Here is a 21,453-nt window from a genome sequence, read left to right on the forward strand (position 1 = left end):
TGTAACGCTAATTATATATTCCGTAAGGAAAAAGCGTTACACAGCCTATATTAAATAGCCACACGGAGAACATACGCCAGAAAACTAATAAATATTTTTATACCATATCCATACATATATGTTTTTTCGTGATCAAATTACGCAGACGACAGCAGTTTTACGAATTGTACACACGTACAATCCCGTGTCGTTCAATCTCTCGAACACACGGGACGGGTTTCTACGGCTTGGTAAGATTTTATTCGGTGTGAATAAAATCTTTGTTAATTAAATTTAACAGTTATTCAATTTACTCTAACTACTACAAATTAAATACAAAAATGCAGTAACACTTACTTGTTTGAAAATGCAGTAACATTGTTCATCTAAACTGTTTCATATTACAGATAGTATTATATTAATTACGGTTATTATAAACTCAATACGCTAAATTTTCAAAACTAACAAGTAACACATTTAGACGGAAATTTACGATTACAATCAAATTAACATAAAATGTTAATTAACTAAATTTATTAATTTTAATCAAATTAAACATTATAACATAAAATAGAACTCAATTAATAAACTATTAATAATTAACTATCCTAATTACATAATCTAGTTAACTAACTTCATTAATAAATTAGTATTAATATAATAACCTAGCTAATTTTACTAATCCTAACCTAATTAACAAAAATTTAACCCTATATTAACACTAATTTTCCCTAAAAAAATAAACCAACAATTCAACTTAAACTAACAATCTACTTCAATCTAAACTAATAATATAAATTAAATTAACTAAATTAAATCTAACTATATAGCTAATTTACCTAAACCTAAACAAATTAACCTAAATTAATTAATTAATTGTTCTAAGCTGATTTAATTAACCTAATATAAATACTTTAACATCTAACATAAATTATTTAAATTTAACTAATTAAATAATATAAATAAATTAATAAACTATTAAAAGATTAATTAATAAACAAAAAAATAAATTAACTAACCTACTGTTACCGGAGAGTGGCGGAGATAGGCGGTGGAGGTCGGCCGGCGGCGAGAGAAAAGGGGAATAGATGGCAGCCGGAGGACAGATTGAAGGGCAGAAACGGCGGCGAGAGTGGCGCGTTTTGCTACACCGGAGAACGGAGATGAGAGGGGAAACGGAGATGGCGGCGATGGCGGAGGTGAGAGGGGAACAGAGATGGCGGCAGCGGGCGGCAGTGAGAGAACGGCGAATTTGGTTTGTAAGTTTTGTTTTGTTTAAGTGAGGGAGAAGAAGTGCAGCGCTGGTAATTAGGTTAAAAGTTAGCGACGGACTGCTTCGTCCGTCGCTAACTTCCTCAGTTAATGAAACACTGCGTTTCATTATCAAATTTAGCGACGGACAGGCAAATTCCGTCGCTAATAATGTTAATGAAACGCAGTGTTTAATTACCTGGCGAGGTTAGCGACGGACAAAGACATTCCGTCGCTAAATTATACAAACATGAAAAGGCGGGCTGCCTCCCGCCACTTTGGCTACGGATTAGCGACGGACTATCCGTCGTTAAAATGGCGGGACTACACCCGCCAAAATTTCTCCCAAATCTGGCGACAGATTAGATATCTGTCGCAAATTCCGTCGCGAAAGTTAGAATTAGCGACGGAAATTAGTTCCGTCGCTAATTTCCGTCGCTAATCAGGAGATTTCTAATAGTGAGCCCGGGAGTCGATTCCGACGTGCCTATAGGCGTAAAAATGCTCCAAACGCATCCAAAACGCTTAATCTAACATCTAAACATCCAAATTCAATACTATAATCGATAAAACGATAAAATCGTTTCGTGGCCTAAAACTTTTATTCGATATAACTTTAAATTTATCCATCCAAACGATAAAATGTCAAGCTTACCGTGATACGCCACTGAAATACGATCATTTCGAGTTATAGAACGTCGAAAACGGACGAGAAACATAATCGAGAGACGGAACCGTAATGAAATGACGATAGAAATGAAATGAAACTGACGAAGGATTTGAAGGTTCTGGACAACTCCTTCATCTTGAAGGTTTTATATATAACCCGGCTAATTTTCACTTTGGTCCTTGAAACATCTCAAAAGTTTCAATTTAATCCAAAACCTATCCGCGTACAAATTTTAAAAGGTCTCCGATTGACTCGAAACTTTTACCATAAATACTATAAATTATTTCGCGGACTTTGGCGAAGTAAATTCCGTCATGGATTAATAATTTATTTTATATTAATTTTCGAAGTTAAACCCTTAAATCCCGCTAAATTGCTTAATAAAAATTATTCCAAATTCCCGATATAATTACATTAATTCCAAATTCCCGATATAATTAAATTAATTCTCCTTAATTTAATTTATCGGAAATCTCGACACGTGGCACAACTTAATTATTTTTGAATATTTTGGGGTATTACAATTATAATAATGATATGTTTGTTTCTCTGTTTTTCACGTTTTATTCAGCGTTTGTTTTGAGAAATATCTCCAGAAATTGAGATTTCACAATTCATTGTTTTCGTGACTTTTTGGTTTATGCTCTGTAATTCCTGAATGATTCTTTCTCCTGCAGTTGTGATTTTAGGTGCTTTGCTTTTGTTTTCTGCTGTGCAATGTGTTTTTACCTTGTGCTTTTAGTTTGGGAAATGAATTTCCAGTATTCTGGGAATTCATTGTGGTGTTATTCGTGGTCTGATGGTTTCACCACCTAGATATTCCCTTTTTGATCCATGATTTCGATTTTTTGCAAGTTTATCTTGTTTTTCTAGTGGAACTCGTCTCATCTGAGCTTGTTTCAAATTCCTTAGGCATGTTGGGTGAATCATCAGAACGCGAAGAAGGGAGGGGTTACGACAACGATGATTTGGGGATAGACTAGGTGTCCACCAAATTCCATGTGGTTCGCTCTAGCCGGACTGCTACCTCCGAGGTGGAGGAGGTGGAGACTTCTAGACCTGAGCCTTCTAAAAAGGGGAAAGGGAAGAAAGCGGCTGCCGATGTCGGCGATAAAATTGATGACCGAGACATCAAGGTGTCGCGGTGGATGGTGGGCTTCCCGGGCGCTCTGCGGACGACTTTTAACATCCCAGCGGAATACGAGTTTTGAGTGGTTCCGGAGGGGAAGAGGCTGAATGACACGCCTTCTGATAATACGATCATTCTCACCTTGGAGTATCTATAGTCTGGGATAAGATTCTCCATCTCCTAGGAGTATAAGAGGTTAAGCAATTATTTCGAGGTGCCATTGTCCCAGATCCACCCCAACGGAGTTCGGCACTACTCCTGCTTTTCTGAGACTGTGTCAGCAGAACGGGGTGGCTGACACCATGCGGCTTTTTTGTTGCTTGTATCTGATGTCGCTGAAGGACCAGAATCATTTCGCCTACCTCCGGTTCCGAGGTGAGAGGAAGGAGGTGCAGGGAGGGCTGGTTTCTGGGATTACTGATTCCTTGAGGGATTTCAAGGAAGATTATTTCCAAGTGCTATAAGCCGGATAGGTGGTTCCATGTCCCGGGCCCCTTAGAGGTTGCCGACATTGTTAAGCTCCGGGATGCTGCTCCCGTGGGGGATAAAGATCAGGCCGACGAGTTGTGCCCGAAAGTCCCTTTCGACTACTGGAAGAGTTCGGTGCCTGCTGGTGCCAGTTTGTTTTTTCTCTTAACTTTGCAGATTTTGGAGTTATCTTGATTATTGTTTTTCCTTTCCTGTCTTATCGTTCTCTTATCTATGTGGATTTGGCCTTGTTGTGCCTTTGTTCTGTTGCAGTGTACAGCCTGGACCCTGCTAGATTGGCCGGGAAGAAGCGCAACAGGCCGGTGAGCCGAAGTGCCACTCCGGCTCCTCCACAGCCTCCTCAAGCAGCCAACGTTCCCCCTGCACCCAAGTCTCTGGTGGCCGAGAATGTGGTGCCTGAGACCGGCCTGGATTCCATGCCGCTCCGGGTTTAGAGGCATGACGGGGTGGAGATCCCTCCAACTGCTGAGCGTGTGGGGAATATCCCCTTCGTAGATTTGGACTCTGCCGAGACCGTTATTGGTCCGAGGCGAGCCGAAGACGGTCCACAGGGAGTGGCTCCCATGATGGAGGTCAAGGTTCCCGAGTTCTGGGGTCTCGGATGCCGGATCTGCCGGACATTTCATCCGACTCCAGCACCACTGTGCCAGGTCCCCAGATGATAACTCGGGCCACTTTTGCCGAGTGGGTCAGTCGGCACAACCAGGGTATTCGGGCTACCCTGACCGAGCTGCCGATAGCTGGGGACATTGCTTGGGTGACCACTTTACCCGCAGACCGGGCTCATTACAAGACCCACAAGGCGGAGAACCTGCTGGCGGTGGTCTCTTCTCTCTGTCTTCAGGTAACTTTTGTGCTTATTTACTTGTTTTTCATGTTTGTTCTTGTTTCATACTTAGAAGACTTGTTCTTTGCTTTCAGGCCGCCCAGATGTCCTACATGGCGGACTAGAATGCCAACAAAAACGAGATCGATCTCTTGCTGGCCAAGAACCTTCTTCTGTCCGAGAAGACTAAGGTTCGTGATGCCGAGAAACGGACTGCAGAGGCCAAACAAATGGCTACTGATGGGGCGGCTTTGGTGGCTAGGCTTGAGAGCTAGCTAAAGGATTCCGAGGACCGTCGTGTTGAGGTCCTGGAAGTCTTGGAGAAATTAAGGGGAGATGTTGGTCGGCTTGAGATCGAGAAGTCCTCGGAAAAGGAAGACTTTGGGAAGTAGCTAGCCGACTTGACCTGCCGGAACGAGCTGGCAGCTAAGGGGCTTCGGGATACCGTTGCGGATCAAAAGAAGAAGCTGGACGAGGTTACCAAGAGAGCCAAGGACGCATAGGCCAAGATCGCCGAGGGGGCTGCCCGGGAGGAGGACTTTTACGAAGACTTCCGGAGAATGATGTATGTAGGCGAGGTCTTAGCCGGCGAGTACATGAAAGGTCGGTTCGGGGCCGACATCGACGTATCTGACTTCAAGTTAGATGTCTAGGAGCTACATCGCCGGGGCAAAGAGCTGCCCGAGGATAATGAGGTGCCGACTGACATTGAAAATTATCTCGCCGACGACCAGAGTTAGAATTTTGAGAGTCATTTTTGGCTTTGTAATTTTAGGATAGTTTCTTGTAATCTTTGAATATCTTTTGTTTTGGTAAACTTTGAATTTTGGTACTTGCTGTTTTATATACAAGTTTTCTTCGATTTGTCTCCGAACTTTATTGTTTCTTTGAATGCCTTTTGCCATGCTCATAGTTTTATAACAAAAATCTGACTAAGTATGATAGTTCCCTGGTTTTTCCCATAGGTAAATTGACTTAGTTTTGAATTGGAATCGTTAGTATTTGTTCTTGTTTTCCCGGGATAGGATTAATATGAGTTGTACCATGTTTCTAGCCCTTAGTTTCTTATAGCCCGGGGTGGCCATAATCTGTGGGTATCTCATAGCCTGTTGGTGGCACATAGCCCGCTGGTGGCATATCTCCCGTGGATGGCACACAGTCCGTGAATAGCACATAGCCCGCTGGTGGCACATAGCCCATGGATGGCACATAGCCCGTGGATGGCATATAGCCTGCTGGTGGCACATATCCCGTGGATGGCACATAGCCCGCTGGTGGAACATTGCCCGTGTCTTAGAGGAAAGACACAGGAATTCTTTTTAATCTTTTTTATTCATGAGGGGAAAAACTTATGTTTGAGCTTTACAAAAGCCTAACCCAAACATAAGTGAAAAAACCCCTGAGCTACCTCGAAATAACAAGTAAACTACTGATAGTATTTCCGAAGAACCTGGGAATTTCAAGTTCTCGAGAGCACTATGCCCGACATGTGTGCTATTTTGTAAGCTCATGCCCTGCCGACCTCGACAATTCGGTACGGGCCTTCCCAGTTAGCTTCTAGTTTTCCAACTCTGGCGTTCCCCTTAGCGATGTCTGCCCGCCTCAGGACTGTTAGCGGAGCGGGATGCGCGGGTCCGTATCGTATATTTCAATTCAAAATCAAAATTCCAACAATCCGGATCCTAAAGTTGATCATATAAAAAATAAATGGATCGTCGCATCATTTAGTAATTAAAGCACGCATCTAGGAATCATAAGAAGAATACCTATGTCGGTTCTCCAACGATTCTTGTAGTCCCGAAAGTACGACGACCTCAATCTCGTCCACACGAGTATGCGTCCGATTGAATCCTCGCCTTGAAGTAATCCGCAAGAGTTCCTCTTGCCGAGCAGCCCTAAGCGCAAACTCTCGCCGCGATTACGTCCTTACTCGGATGTATGAAAAACGTCGCGATGTTTTTCCCGTGATTGATGACTACTTGAACTCCTTCAAGTGCTTTCTCTCCCTACAACTTTGTAGTGAGACGTGTGTTGTTTTGTTTAATGAAATCAGCAAACTCAAGCTCTATTTATAAGGTAGAGCTTTGCTTCAGAATGCAACACCTTGCATGCTAGGTGTCATACCAAGAAAAGGATTACTGATTCATGTGGTGACATCACATAGGAAGACATCATATAGGTGATGTCATCATATGACATCCCATATATGATATAAGGTCATGACTTTATTACTTAATCACCATGACATCATCATTCCACTAATTTATAATTAGTGCTTTAAGTATCATTAATTACACTAATTAATTACTTAAGCCTTCTAATCATAAATTTTGGTTAAACTATAATTAGGTTCCTACTAATTTATAACTCTTATAAATTAGTCCCTAATTAACTTGGACATAGTACAATTAAGGTCCTACTAATTTATAACTCCTACAAATTAGTCCCTAATTTGTACCTGTTTTTCATCTTAGATCAATTTCCGAGATATGCTAGTATCCATGTGAAATCGATCTTTCGTAAATTCAATCGGTTGCACACTCTGTTGTATGTGACTAACTAGGTTCACGTCTATATGGCAACGAGGGACATAAGAAACGCCTTTCATATAATAAATAATTAAATACCATTTAATTATTAATTCTCGTAGATCGAAAGTGACGTATAGCAACATATCACGACCCCCAAATAGAGATGAATGTTTCGATGCATTCTTTATGAACCAATGTTCATAATTATCATATACTCAAAATTCCCTTCATCTAAGATTCCAATCTCTACTAGTGTCACGGTTAAGTCAAACACTGTTTGTCTTGATTATATGACCTCATCTCTCAGTTCTAATTCTTGATAAATATGACTTCCACTAGAAACAACTTTCTATGTATGTCATATACACCTGCACAAGTTTTATCATCCATCAAGAAAAATTCGAGATAGCATAGAATCTTGTCTCTGTTCATCTAGAGTGATGAATCCTTTCTAGGTTAAACCCCTATCTCCATATACAACTAATTAGAGCCAACACATCCCGCGGCCCTAGCTCATGAAAGATCTAAGGTTAAAGAGTATCAAACTCTAATCACCTATATACAAGATAGTGTCACCGCAAGTCAAAGGACATATGTACAATTATGAACTAGATGACATTAAATTGATTTTAATGAATTACCATGTACAAGTCATCTAGCGTCACTTGTTCGAATCACTCAACACCTTGAGTGTCCACATGTTTATTCTGATCCCCATCAAGTAGTGTGAGACTCACTACTTCCTATAATTTAGTAACTCTTTACTAATTAGGAGAATAAACAGAGGTGACGATCTTTCCGGGATAATGTGATGCCCTTATTCGTAGGATGCCATCGATCGTGAAAGGTTATTTAGATCACTTGTATAATAGAATCTGTCACTCATATTCTTAGAACCTTAAGAATAGATTCTATCACAATGTGATAAGGACAATACGTAATAAATGAACACTTAGTTGATGAGACACTTAGTTCAAATAGAACATATATATCTTTGCCATTGGGATTCATTTTACAAATATACATGATCAAATGGCCCTAGCGCACATACTACTAACAATCTCCCACTTGCACTAGTGCCATTGACAACTATATCGAAGCCTCATCTTCTCAAGATGTATATCTTAATGACTCTATGTCAGCCGGTCAACCATGTTATTGGCTAATAGTATCTTTTAGAGAAACACCTTCCTCATTCCAACATTTTCTTTAGATAATATGATAATTCCTTTCATTATGTTCGGCCAAATTGTAAGACCCGGTTTCGTTTGCTAAAAAGATGAAACGTTTGATTTGTTTCGTAAAGTTTGTAAACGTTTGGCTTCAATCGCAAAAAAAGATGAAACATTTGGATTTGTTTCGTAACGTTTGTAAACGTTTGGCTTAAATCGCTAAAAAGGGGAAACGTTTGGATTTGTTTCGTAACGTTTGTAAACGTTTGGCATAAATCGCTAAAAAGGGGAATTGTTTGGATTTGTTTCGTAACATTTGTAAACGTTTGGCTTAAATTGCTAAAAAGGTGAAACGCTTCGATTTGTTTTGTAACGTTTGTAAACGTTTGGCTTAAATTGCTAAAATGGTGAAACACTTGGATTTGTTTCTTAATGTTTGTAAACATTTGGCTTAAATCACTAAAAAGGGGAAACGTTTGGATTTATTTCGTAATGTTTGTAAACGTTTCGCTTAAATTGCTAAAAAGGTGAAACGCTTGTATTTGTTTAGTAACGTTTGTAAACGTTTGGCATAAATTGCTAAAAACATGAAATGCTTGGATTTGTTTCGTAACGTTTGTAAACGTTTGGCTGAAATGGCTAAAAATGTGAAACTCTTGGATTTGTTTCGTAACGTTTGTATATGTTTGGCTTAAATTACTAAAACTCTGAAACGCTTCCATTTGTTTCGGAACGGTTGTAAACGTTTGGCTTAAATAGCTAAATAGGTGAAATGCTTGGATTTGTTTCGTAATGTTTGTAAACGTTTGACTTAAATCTCTAATAAGGTGAATTGTTTGGATTTGTTTCATAGCGTTTGTAAATGTTTGGCTTAAATTGCTAAAAAGGTGAAATGCTTGGTTTTGTTTCGTAATGTTTGTAAACGTTTGGCTTAAATCGCTAAAAATGTGAAACATTTGGATTTTCTTTGTAATGTTTTAAACATTTGGTTTTGTTTCGTAACGTTTGAAAAAGTTTGGTTTAAATTGCTAAAAAGTGGAAACGTTTTGATTTTATTTCATAACGTTTGTAAAAGTTTGGCTTAAATCGCTAAAAAGCTGAAACGTTTGGATTTGTTTCGTAACGTTTGTAAATGTTTGGCTTAAATCGCTAAAAAGGTGAAACAATTTGATTTGTTTCGTAACTTTGTAAACGTTTGGCTGAAATCGCTAAAAAGGGGAATTGTTTGGATTTTTTTCGTAACATTTCTAAACGTTTGGCTTAAATTGCTAAAAAGGGGAAACACTTTGTTTTATTTCGTAACGTTTGTAAACGTTTCGCTTAAATCGCTAAGAATGCGAAACGTTTGGATTTGCTTCGTAACATTTTAAAGGTTTGGTTTTGTTTCGTAACTTTTGTAAACGTTTGGCTTAAATCGCTAAAAAGGGGAAACGTTTGGATTTGTTTCGTAACGTTTGTAAACGTTTGGCTTAAATCACTAAAAAGGTGAAATGTTTGGATTTTTTTTCGTAACGCTTGTAAACGTTTGGTTTAATTCGCTAAAAAGGGGAAACGTTTGGATTTGTTTCGTAACGTTTGTAAATGTTTGGCTTAAATCGCTAAAAAGGGGAAACGTTTGGATTTGTTTCGTAACGTTTGGGTTAAATCGCTAAAAAGGTGAATGGTTCATATTTGTTTCGTAACATTTGTAAATGTTTGGCTTAAATTGCTAAAAAGGTGAAACTCTTGGATTTGTTTTGTAACGTTTGTAAAAGTTTGGCTTAAATTGCTAAAAGGGTAAAAAATCTGGATATGTATCGTAACCTTTGTAAACGTTTAGCTTAAATTGTGTGAAACGTTTGGATTTGTTTTCCGAACGTTTGTATACTTTTGGCTTAAATTGCTAAAAAGGCGAAACGTTTGGATTTTTTTAATAACGTGTATAAACGTTTTGCTTAAATCGCTAAAAAGGGGAAACATTTGGATTTGTTTCGTACCGTTTGTAAACGTTTGGCTTAAATCGCTAAAAAGGTGAAACGTTTGGATTTGTTTCTTACCGTTTGTAAACGTTTGGCTTAAATTGCTAAAAGGGTGAAACGTTTGGATTTGTTTCCTAACGTTTGTAAACGTTCGGCTCAAAACCCTAAAAATGTGAAACGTTTGGTTTTGTTTCGAAACGTTTGTAAACGTTTTGCTTAAATTGCTAAAAAGGTGAAATATTTGGTTTTGTTTCGTAATGTTTGTAAATGTTTGGATTTGTTTCGTAACGTTTTAAACGTTTGGTTTTGTTTCGTAATGTTTATAAACGTTTGGCTTAAATCGCTAAAAGGCGAAACGTTTGGTTTTGTATTCGTTTCGACATGTTCTCGTTGTGATTCCAACTTATTTTCGGATTGATATATGTTCGGATTAGCATATGTGGTGCCTTGGTTGTGTTATGTTGAGTGACTTATGTGTACCCCTTGAGCCTATAAGTATTTGATGTTAAATTGATTTGTTTCCGGGTTGTTAACGAAACAATGTTTGCATGTTTTTCAAATCTGCCATGCTGTAGTAAAACGTACATATCTCCCAATTGAAACATTTGGATCGTCGTTTCGACCCGTTTTTGGGTCAACCGGACCTGTGAACCGGCCTGCTGGGTAGATCAAGCATAAGTTCGGTCTACTTCATTTTTGGTTAGAACAGTGGGTCAACCAGCCCTATAACCGGACCTGCTGGGTAGAACCGGCCGTAGGTCCGGTCAGCTTCGTTTTTGCATATTTAAACTCCGTTTCTGCGATCTAATCAGCCCCCTTTCGATTTTAGAAACCCTAAAATCATTCTAAACTCTTTCTAAACGTTTCTCACTCGATCTTTGGTGCCTCAAACAATTGTTAAGTGATTAATCCATCTCTTTTCATTCCAAAACTTTGAATCATCTTTTGATTCGATTAGTGGTTCATCTTGTCTTTTGATTTCGTTCTTGTAGGGTTGGATCTACCTTGTTTCTGAGATTTTGTTACTCTTTGGATTGATAAGGTATCTAATCCTTTTACTCAAATTGATTGTTGTGGTGTGGTGTTGTTGTTCATGTTTTGTGATGTTGTTTGTTGTGACTATGGTTTGGATGAATAGTGGCTGTTCTTACATGTTCTAGGGTTGATTTATTATGTTGATATTATTGTTATCATCCATTGCATGTTTATTGAATCAAATCAAGAATATGTTACCTTAGATTCATAATTTCATATTGCTTTATGTATAAACTATTTTGAATTGATTAGGGTTGCCCATAACTAAATTATCATGTTATAAATAATTGGATTTTATTATTGTTGATTCATATTAGGAGGATTATATATAATGCCGATTGATGCATCAATTTCTCATTCATTGTAGTAATTGACTCGTATGTTCTTGATTGGTTAATTTGAATCAGAATTGAGTTATCCAATTGTTAGTTCATGTGCGGTTTAGAATTATGGATTCATTTGGATACTATAAATTGTTTGGTTGCCTAGATTTGTCCAAGCATGATTATAGGGCTGATTTGCATGCCTTTGCGATTCATAATTGTTGAACTATCTATTGTTGTTTCGAATCAAAGTTTGGTGATTGTTAAATGAGTTGGTATGTTGATGAATGCCTGTAAACCGTTTTGACTTAATTTAAATGTTTAGGGCTGTTTTGTATAATGTTTTTAGGATAATGTTATACTTGGATTGTGGTGGTTAGTTTGGTTATTGACATTGCTTGGGCATGAGGAATACGCTTATTGTTAATTTGTTTGCTAAGGCATATTTTGACTTGTGTTGTCTATTAAAGCGTGTTGGTTCATTATGGATTTTATCAAACACTTTGTTACGTTATGATTAATTGGTTAGTTAAGCGATATTGAGTTCTTTGCTTTTCAAACTCGGTTTTGGATTATTAATTGATTCTGGATTTTTAAACATTGGTTTACAACTTGGTTATGTTGGATCGGGTTAGACTTGGGTCGCCCGACATGTGAGTTAAGCTTGGAAGTCTTGGTTGACTCGGCTAAGTACAATTTTGGCTTTTGAAATGTTTTACCAAATAGTTTGAAAAGGTTTCCGGATTATGTTTTCAAATGGAACTCAATAGGGCTTAACCTGTTTTGCGGTTTTGGCATATGGTTGGTGTTTGTGTAATCAATATGTTTTAGTTTGTGCTTTGACTTTGTTGTATTGTGCTAGTCCTATGTTGTGTTTAGTACTCTTTGTAGTTAGGGTCTGTTTTTAATTTAATATTTACACATTGTTAGACTTGTCGACTGTTCGTGCTCCGTAGACGAACCAGGATTAGTTCCTTACCAGGTTATCACGTGGATTAGCAAGCTGTGAGTTTGTACTTACTATTTACCGCTTTATTAAGTAAATTGTTATTTTAATATATAAATATATAATGTATGTATATTTCTAACTGTTTTTCCATTATGGCTTTTACTTGGAACATGCTACCTAATTGGCATCATTAGGACTGCGTGCGCACCGGTATTGAACTACATAAGGTATGTGATATGTGGGGGTAACTCGGTGGTAGCCTACCTCTCGGAACCCAGTAGAGTAACTCGGTGTAGCTCAGCTCTCGGGACTCTGGTAATGAATTAAGAGTGGTCGGTGGTAACTCGGTGTAGCTCAGCTCTCGGGACCAAGCCTAATGGATTATGGTTATATTAGTATTGTGGATTAGGGTTCCAACTATTATACATAATGTTCATATTAAATGTTTTAAAAGGGTTTTAAAGGTTTTCCACTTGATAAATGTAAATAGTGGTATGAACTCATCTCAGTATATCTGACCCCGTTGTTTCCCCAAATTTTCCAGGGTTATGATATGAGCGAGTCAGCTGCTCCCCGATTCTTTATTTCCTCGGACGTTTTACTATATTTAATAAGGTTATTAAACTGATTTTATTTTTAGACCGCAGTAGTAAATAGAAGTCTTATGTCGAATACTTTTACAAATTTATTCAATGAATTATTTCTATTTTGGCATTCTTTTATTAACTTGGGTTAATATATACTTCTGCCATGTTTAAGACTCAGAGTTGGCTGAGCACTTTATAATAAATGTTGTATATTATGAACTGCTAGAACTAGGCTGAAGTCTCGGTTGCCCCCGAGCATTGGTTTTTTTGCAGGCTTATGTATTTGTTGGTTATCCGCAATGCTAGCTACGGGTTTTGGTACAACCATACCCATACCCTAGCGCCGGTCGCGGTTCATGAAAATGGGTCGTGACAAACTTGGTATCAGAGCTTCGGTTTCAAACTAAGGCCTTATGCATGTTATATGTTATGTGTTTTGGTATGATAAGTTTATGTCGTGTCATAGGAACTACTGCAGAATTAGGATTCATGTCTTGTCTTTTAAAACGTCATCTTTTGTTTTCAAACTTTTAGCCTACATCTTAAAGGTGATGTCTGTCAATATATATTTGGTGTTGATTCTATGATTGATAATTAATTTCACTTGGATGTTGCTTGCTGTGTTTTATCTTGCTGAGGTTATTTCCCTTGGGTGATTATAATTGCTTTCGGTTTCTCGGAAAATCTTAGGTTGGTAAATTTTTCTAAACTCATACTTGGGTATGATGTTGTTTGATAAATTTTGGCGTTTATGCCTGATACGATTTAGAATATATGGTATGGTTACGGTCATTTTACATGATGCATTGAACTGCTTTTGCCTTATAAATAAAGTACACCTTGACTTTGGCCTCGATTGTTGATTTTAAATGTGATCGTATGTTGGGCGTTAGCCTTGTCTTTTTATTAAAGAGATTTTGGGATGAACCTTAAAAGGTGTTTTGATGGTCATGCACTATTTGACCACATGTTGATTTAAAGATTTTTATTGAGAATATTGTTTTATCCGATTTGTGTTTCGATACAAAATCATAAGAGAAGTTTTATTTTAAATTCTTAAAAAGTTTGATTTTGGGATGAGTTATCAGTAAAAAGAAATTCTTGTATTTTGAAATATTATGTTTGGTTTGCTGTTAACAAGCAATGATTTCAAAATGATATTTTATGAGATGAGCCATTATTTTAAGAATTTAACGTTGAAGTTATTTTATCATGTTGTAGTATGTCATCACTTTTAATTTTTGGGATTTATGGAATAGATGTTGGAGTTAAAGATTTCTCATTTGAGTTTTTAAATTACTGTTTAGCAGTTGAGTTATGTTGAGCTCCCAAATTTGAAAAGATGGAAATTTGATTAAAATATTTTTCTGAATTTACAAATATTTTCAATACGTTTTATAAACGGTTGTTTTGGATTCGATTTGGGTCACCCAAATTTAGGAGTTGAGCTTGATAGTTGTAATAACTCGGCTAGCTCGATGATTTTATGGTTTGAGATACTTGGGTATCCGTTTTAAAAAATTGATAAATAAGAAGAGACTTTTACAAATTGTGATTTTGTTTTAACCGTGGTGTTCAACAAAATTTGTAAGTTTTCATATTTGACTTTAAGATTTCAAAATAAATTTTGAAGCGTTTTCTTGGAAGATTAAATGTTACAGAATGATTTGTTACGAAAATTTAAGCTTGTTTTAGCATATCTTGATTTTGTCTCAAAGTATATTTGGGTTAATTTTGTATAATGGCATATGCTTACATAATTTATGGGTTGTAAAAATCATAATATTTTTGGTTTTAATTTTCGTTGTATAATTCGCTTACCTGTTGGACTAAGTTAATTGTTTTGTTTCATCTATTCTTGCGAAGTATCACGCGGAATGATTTATTTCATGCGGTTATGGTAATTACCTGATTTTTGGTTTGATTGTGAGTCGAACTTTTGTTCAGACCCTGTTTTGATATAGTATCAATTGGGGATAAGCTGGGTTTGCTATATTGTTGTTGGATCAAAATCTTTGGGTTTCGATATCGAGGAAGATGAGGGAAATATTCCTTTGGATTGGTTGATGATTTCTGATTATCCTAGGACAGATATTAGAAACTCTGAACCCAGAAGATATATCGGTGTATTAATACACTGGTGTTTCCATCAAGTCTGATGATGCGATGCGGGAGCTGGCGGTAAGTTTTGTAGGAACATATTGATGTGTTATTTCTTTGGGAATAAGCTCAGTATAAATTGAGGTTAGTGAAATATCTTATATGATAGAGTTGTAATGAATTTATTAGGATGAGTTGTCATATAGCGTCGAGTGTTGCTAGGTTGCAAGTAACGAATTTGAGAAATATTTTGAGGTTATCGAGTGCACATCTCACGGAGTGTAACGTCTAGCAAATATTTTATTGAGAAGTTGATTTCAAAGGTTAAATTGTTCAAATATTTGAAATATTTTCAACACGTAATTGTGCCCAGACATATCATGAACATGCATTTTGAATGTCACGAATAGGTTTGCATTGAACACTGAGTATGTTCACTAAATAAAAGATAAATTAATAATTGATACACGCATAATAGTACATGAATCACGTGCATAGAAATGATTAGGGTTGGATGCAACTCTTTGGGGATGAGAGCTGTCATCACCTTGGTGAACAATTATGAAAAATGAATTTTATCGATAAAGTGTTTTGAGAAAGATATTTTGAAACGAACTCGCGAGTCACATTGTGATATATTTATTTATAAATTTGTTGGATTTCAAATGATTATGAAACTGTTACCGAAAGGTAGCTAGACAAATACTCTGTGATGATGGTGATGGTTATTGGACGTTTACGTTGTGAGTGATTGGCGTGTAGAATAAGAATCTTGTCGTTATGAGTAAGAGTGATTTTGAGATTGCGCTCGAGATATAGTTATATCAAGTGCGGTTTATGGTTAAATTCAGATTAGGAAGTGTTCATGATAATTTTCCGATTTGTGATTTAAGGATTTGTAGATTAAGGATATTGGTTATGCTCATGTGTATGTATACACTGTATTTTTAAAAGAGACCTTATCTTTTCAAAATTGAAATAGTCCAAGTATTTTAGTGTATTGATATAAAGGTATTTCACAAACAAGAGATTTGCATTGCTAAATTTACCCTTCTGAGGAAAGGAAGATATTTTTGTCAAATTTGGTTCAAAAGGAATAATAAATTTTTCGGTTGAACGATTCTTCAAATAGTGTTTTGTTTGAAAAAATTTAAAAGCGACTTAAATTTTGGATGTTTGAAATATCAATGTGCATTTTGAATACATGGAATCTTGCGACAGTTTGACTTTTACGAGAAAAGTATAAACCATTTAAAAAGTGTTTTAACAAGATTGAATTAAAGAGAACATAAATTTTATCAGTTGAACTGTTTTATAGATTTGCAAATGTATTGGAAAGTAAGAGGAAATTTCAGATTTAAAATGTGAATATTTTGAAAATTTTCAAGGGTTTGCAAAACCGATGGTTTTTCAACGGTAAAGGTATTTCGATTTTGAATGAAAAAGGAGGTATAAGACGTAGAGTCTTTTAAACAGGGTGAAAAATTTTGTATATAAAATATTTTGTACTAAAATATTTTATACCCACAGGGGTTGGTTTTGAGCATAGCCGACAATCCGGTCGTAGTAAACGGGTCGTATTGATATTTCGTTGTATACGAGGTTATAGTCAATTGATTGAATAATTTTGAGAATTTGAGTTCGATTTGGTTATCTAAGATAGTTGATTCAGAATCGGGAATCGCGGTTAATAGGTTTCGACATCCATGATTGGTTTATCGATTTTGTTAATTAATGGTATTATTGTAATGTTTGTATATAGTTTTGAGCATTTTTGAACACTTGTTGTAAGAGATAAATTTTTTAAGTTGTCTGATGCAATCAATGTTCAGTGTAGTCGTGGCGTTATGTTTCTGAGTGATCAGGAGAATCATTTTGATGGATATTGTTTATCACTGATATAGAAATTTTTGTTATCATAAGAGAGGTCCGCTTTTCTTTGAATTGCGATATGAGTTTTTGTGTTTTATGATTCACAAGTTAATTGTATTATCGAGTTGGTACTAAATCGTTAGGATTAAATGATTATTATAATGTTGATTTTGGAACTGAAATATTATCAGAAGTTTATTGGGTTTGTTATCGATAATTTTGATGTAGAGATGCTATAAGTGGAAGTATGTAAGTGTGTTAGAACAATATATTTTATCAGCTATGTTTGCAGTGTTATTGTTTTGTCTAAGGCAAAAGATTTTGGAATTATATAATTATAGTTGAGCTTAGCGCTTAATCTTGTATTTGACATTGAGGATTTTATAATAGATGAGTTTTGAGCTGGTTCTGGAAGCCACTTCGGTATAAAGTAATTGTGACTCTCAATTGAATAATTGTTGATTATTCACATTGTGTTGATCGAGTGATTGTTGGAGCACCGAGTTGATAGAATAGAAATTGGTTACTTGAGGAATGTTCTTAAGAGACAGAGTTTGTTATGCAAATTTGTTATTTTTCTTTCCTTAATTCCTTTGGGTAACATATTTATGTGTTTTCACGTTTGTTACGTGTATTTTTGTTCAGACGACAAATAGTTTTATGATATGTTTTACGTGGATTGTTTTGTTTTAAATTCGAGGACGAATTTTTATTAAGTTGGGGAGAATGTAATATCCCGTGTTTTCAAACTTGTTTTGATGGTTTGGTTGTTCGTTTAAATTTGGTTTGTGATGGACTTTGGTTGTGTTTTCGCTTCGACATGTTCTCGTTGTGATTCCAACTTATTTTTGGATTGATATATGTTCGGATTAGCATATGTGGTGTCTTGGTTGTGTTATGTTGAGTGACTTATGTGTACCCCTTGAGCCTATAAGTATTTGATGTTAAATTGATTTATTTCCGGGTTGTTATCGAAACAATGTTTGCATGTTTTTCAAATCTGCCATGTTGTAGTAAAACGTACATATCTCCCAATTGAATCGTCGGATCGGGCTGCCCTTTGGATATATTGTACATAAGAGGATTATCTTTCATTCGACCGTTCGGACCGTCGTTTCGAACCGTTTTCGGGTCAACCGGACCTGCTGGGTAGATCAAGCCGTAGGTCCGGTCCACTTCGTTTTTGGTTAGAACAGTGGGTCAACCGGTCCTATAACTGGACCTGCTGGGTAGAACCGGCCGTAGGTCCGGTCATCTTCGTTTTTGCATATTTAAACTCCGTTTCTGCGATCTATGTTGGCGCAGCGGGAGGCGCGGGTCCGAATCGTATATTTCAATTCAAAATCGAAATTCCAACAATCCGGATCCTAAAGTTGATCATATCAACAAATGGATCGTCGTATCATTTATTAATTAAAGCACGCATCTAGGAATCGTAAGAAGAATACCTATGTCGATTCTCCAACGATTCTTGTAGTCCCGAAAGTACGGCGACCTCAAGCTCGTCCACACGAGTATGCGTCCGATTGAATCCTCGCCTTGAAGTAATCCTGCAAGAGTTCCTCTTGCCGAGCAGCCCTAAGCTCAAACTCTCGCCGCGATCACTACCTTGCTCGGATGTATGAAAAACGTCGCCAAGTTTTTCCCTTAATTGATGAATACTTGAACTCCTTCAAGTGCTTTCTCTCTCTACAACTTTGTAGTGAGATGTGTGTTGTGTGGTGTAGTGAAATGAGCAAGGACATGCTCTATTTATAGGTTAGAGCATGTCTTAAGAATGCAACACCTTGCATGCTAGGTGTCACACACCAAGCAAAGGTGTTGCCACCACATGACACCTTTCATGTGGTGACATCACATAGGTGACATCATATAAGTGATGTCATCATATGACATCACACATATGACATAGGCTTATCTCATTGCATCATCACCATGACATCATCATTCCATTAGCTTATGATTAATGATTTAAGTATCATTAATTACACTAATTAATTACTTAAACCTTTTAATCATAAAACTTGGTTAAAATATAATTAGGTTCCTACTAATTTATAACTCTTATAAATTAGTCCCTAATTAACTTGGACATAGTACAATTAGGTTCTTACTAATTTATAACTCTTACAAATTAGTCCTTAATTTGTACTTGTTTTTCATCTTAGATTAATTTCCGAGATATGCTAGTATCTATATGAAATCGATCTTTCGTAAACTCAATCGGTTGCACACTCTATTGTGTGTGACTAACTAGGTTCAGATCTATATGGTAACGAGAGTCATGAGAAACGCCTTTCTTATATTAAATAATTAAATCCCATTTAATTATTAATTCTCGTAGATCGAGAGTGACGTCTAGCAACATATCACGACCCCCAAATAGAGATGAATGTTTCGATGCATTCTTTATGAACCATTGTTCATAATACCGTACACTCAATATTCCTTTCATCAAAGATTCCAATCTCGACTAGTGTCACGGTTAAGTCAAACACTGTTTGTCTTGATCATATGACCTCATCTCTCAATTCTAATTCTTGATAAATATGACTTCCACTAGAAACAACTTTCTATGTAAGTCATATACACCTACGCAGGTTTTATCATCCATCAAGAATAATTCGAGATAGCATAGAATCTTGTCTCCGTTCATCCAGAGTGATGAATCCTTTCTAGGTTAAACCCCTATCTCCATATGCAACTAATTAGAGCCAACACATCCCGCGGCCCTAGCTCATGAAAGATCTAGGGTTAAGGAGTATCAAACTCTAATCACCTATATACAAGATAGTGTCACCGCAAGTCAAAGGACATATGTACAATTATGAACTAGATGACATTAAATTGACTTCGATGAATTACCATGTATAAGTCATCTATCGTCACTTGTTCGACTCACTCAACAACTTGAGTGTCCACATGTTTATTCTGATCCCCATCAAGTAGTATGAGACTCACTACTTCCTATAATTAGTAACTCTTTACTAATCATGAGAATAAACAGAGGTGACGATCTTTCCGGGATAATGCGATGCCCTTATTCGTAGGACCCCATCGATCGTGAACGATAATTTAGATCACTTGTATAATAGAATCTGTCACTCATATTCTTACTACCTTAAGAATAGATTCTATCACAATGTGATAAGGACAATATGTATTAAATAAACACTTAGTTGATGAGACACTTAGTTCAAATAAAAACATATATATCATTGCCAATGGGATTTGTTTATACAAGAATAAATACAAAATGGCCCTAGGGCACAAACTACTAACAATCTAATCAGCCCCCTTTCGATTTTAGAAACCCTAAACTCTTTCTAAACTCTTTCTAAACGTTTCTCACTCGATCTTTGGTGCCTCAATCAGTTGGTAAGTGATTAATCGATCTCTTTTCATTCCAAAATTTTGAATCATCTTTTGATTCGATTAGTGGTTCATCTTGTCTTTTGATTTCGTTCTTGTAGCATTGGATCTACCTTGTTTCTGAGATTTTCTTACTCTTTGGATTGATAAGGTATCTAATCTTTTTACTCAATTTGATTGTTGTGTTGTGATGTTGTTGTTCATGTTTTGTGATGTTGTTTGTTGTGACTATGGTTTGGATGAATAGTGGTTGTTCTTACATGTTCTAGGGTTGATTTATTATGTTGATATTATTGTTATCATCCATTGCATGTTTATTAAATTTAATCAAGAATCGGTTACCTTAAATTAACAATTTCATATTGCTTTATGTATAAACTGTTTTGAATTGATTAGGGCTGCCCATAACTAAATCATCATGTTATAAATAATTGGATTTTATTATAGTTGATTCATATTAGGAGGATTATGTATAACACTATTTGATGCATAAATTTGTCATTCATTGTAGTAATTGACTCGTATGTTCTTGGTTGGTTAATTTGAATCAGAATTGAGTTATCCAATTGTTAGTTCATGTGCGGTTTAGAATTATGGATTCATTTGGATATTATAAATTGTTTGGTTGCCTATATTTGTCCAAGCATGATTATGGGGCTGATTTGCATGTCTTTGCGATTCATAATTGTTGGGCTATCTATTGTTGTTTTGAATCCAAGTTTGGTGATTGTTAAATGAGTTGGTATGTTGATGAAATGCATGTAAACTGTTTTAACTTAATTTAAATGTTTAGGGCTGTTTTGTATAATGTTTTTAGGATAATGTTATACTTGGATTGTGGTGGTTAGTTTGGTTATTGTCATTGCTTGGGCATGAGGAATACACTTATTGTTAATTTGTTTGCTAAGGCATGTTTTGACTTGTGTTGTCTATTAAAGCATGTTGGTTCATTATGGATTTTATCAAACACTTTGTTACGTGTTGATTAATTGGTTAGTTAAGCGATATTGAGTTCCTTGCTTTTCAAACTTGGGTTTTGGATTATTAATTGATTCTGGATTTTTAAACATTGGGTTACAACTTGGTTATGTTGGATCGGGTTAGACTTGGGTCGCCCGACATGTGAGTTAAGCTTGGAAGTCTTTATTGACTCGGCTAAGTACAATTTTGGCTTTTGAAATGTTTTACCAAATAGTTTGAAAAGTTTTCC

Source organism: Mercurialis annua, linkage group LG2, assembly GCF_937616625.2.
Source record: "Mercurialis annua linkage group LG2, ddMerAnnu1.2, whole genome shotgun sequence".
Classification (NCBI taxonomy): Eukaryota; Viridiplantae; Streptophyta; class Magnoliopsida; order Malpighiales; family Euphorbiaceae; genus Mercurialis; species Mercurialis annua.